The sequence below is a fragment of the Dreissena polymorpha genome, chromosome 9 (genome assembly GCF_020536995.1).
Source record: "Dreissena polymorpha isolate Duluth1 chromosome 9, UMN_Dpol_1.0, whole genome shotgun sequence".
Lineage (NCBI taxonomy): Eukaryota > Metazoa > Mollusca > Bivalvia > Myida > Dreissenidae > Dreissena > Dreissena polymorpha.
Window position 1 is genome coordinate 4,279,901 of NC_068363.1, and position 2,060 is coordinate 4,281,960.

Genomic DNA, 2,060 nt, shown 5'->3' on the forward strand with positions numbered 1-2,060 from the left:
CAGTCACATATAAAAAAGATACATTGAAGACACAGAAAAAAATAAATAAGACACATTTGCATCTTTCACTACATTTTCTAAATAAAACATGTGAAACTGAAGAAAAACATTTATTACTGACACATTATTCTAAAAGTCGACTGACAACTTAAGTTCAAAGAGGGATTTACAATTAAATAAGATCCATTTTCGCATGATGCTGGTTGTAGAGCAAGCAATACATTTCTTACTGACACATTATTCTAAAAGTCGACAGGCAACATAAATTCAAAGAGGGAACCACAATTAAATAAGATCAATTTTTGCATGATACTGGTTGTATAGCAAGTAGTCACATATTAATTACAGCTTGCATTAGTTGCAATAATTTTGTTAAGTGCGCGTGCTTCTGAACGTTGCGTTAAGCGAGAGCGTTGTCATTTTGTTAGTTTTATATTTTGGTATTATGTATGATTATTGCTTGTTTTGAATTTGAAATAAACGCTTTCTGGCAAATAAGCATCGTCTTAATTTTAATACAAATAATGAACATTTGACATACAAAATGTCCAATAACATACCGGCAATAACATTATATATATGTTAATTTCTTTGCATGTTTATACCGAAATTATAGCCGACATCGGCAGTTAGGGAAATTTTGTGACACACTTTAACACATCAAACATGCATGATAGTTCTTTTTTCATATGTTATTCCCCTGGTAGCTTACCAGTGTATTGGTGCAGTTGATAACCCCGCCGGGACTACAGTAGGGTGCTAATACACACGTGTATCGTGTTCAATACAATCGTCTTAATTTTAATACAAAAAAATGAACATTTGACATACAAAATGTCCAATAACATATCGGCAATAACATTATATATATGTTAATTTCTTTGCATGTTTATACCGAAATTATAGCCGACATCGGCAGTTAGGGAAATTTTGTGACACACTTTAACAAATCAAACATGCATGATAGTTCTTTTTTCATATGATATTCCCCTGGTTGCTTACCGGTGTTTTGGTGCAGTTGATAACCCCGCCGGGACTACAGTAGGGTGCTAATACACACGTGTATCGTGTTCAATACCCGATCCATGCTACAACGTGTAAAAACGGGAATTTCGGTAATTCTACCTTTTTAAGCTTGCGCACCTCTAATGGGCACATATCCAAATATAATTTAATTAATTAATTTCCTAATCAGCATCATTTCACTAAACTACATGCAAATTTGTAGGTAGGCTTTCCATGTTTAAAAAAAATAAACCGATTTTTTCAAAACCACCCTCACGCTCGGCTTTTGTCCAGTTTATTTTCACCCATGGGGTATATAAAAGTTCCATAATTCATTCAAATTTCCAAATATGGGCATGCAGTTGGTGTGTACAGATGCAGTAAAGGTGTTTAAAGTTTAAACAAGATGAAATAAGTATTCTTTTATAGACATTCATTTTTTACAAATTTTAATCTATGGAATAGCGCCATGAAATGTAAGTGATTTCAGCCAAGTAAAAATTGGGTCGGTTAAAAACAAAGTGTCATAAAATTCAAAATAGTATCATTTAAGTTATATTTTAAACTAAGTTTTTATAGAAAAATGCAACATGCATCATTCGTATTTTCAGCAGTAAATTAATCAATTTAGCCATAACGTTGTTTTAATTTTAAAATTGAAGGATGTGCATACAATTTTCAACATATTTAACAATAAACATAGCGTATGTGCTATATTAAATCAAATTACGTTAGAAAAGAAATAAAACGCGTCGCAAAAAGTATGCGATGTCGGCAGGAATCGAACCTGCGCGGGAAAATCCCAAAAGATTTCAAATCCATCGCCTTACCCACTCGGCCACGACAACTTCACATCTGTGTAACCTTAAATTAGATATATATAGGTAAAGGTAAAGGTCTTTTTTATTATAGTGTCACCCCTATTGATAGGGCCAATCAATCTGACTTATGAGACACTTTTTGCGTGTATACCATGTACCTCCCAACTCCTATCACTATGCCAGACGCCAGGCGGATAGAAGTCGGTAACCATTCATGTTTAACGCTCGCGGCTC

At 33.7% G+C, this 2,060-nt stretch overlaps 1 non-coding gene across 1 annotated transcript; it reads right to left on the reverse strand.

Moving 5' to 3' along the window:
- Nucleotides 1-1,771: 1,771 nt before the first annotated feature.
- On the reverse strand, nucleotides 1,772-1,853 carry Trnas-uga (transfer RNA serine (anticodon UGA)). Its single transcript has one exon. It is a non-coding gene; the product is annotated as a tRNA-Ser (tRNA).
- Between the last annotated feature and the right edge of the window lie 207 nt (nucleotides 1,854-2,060).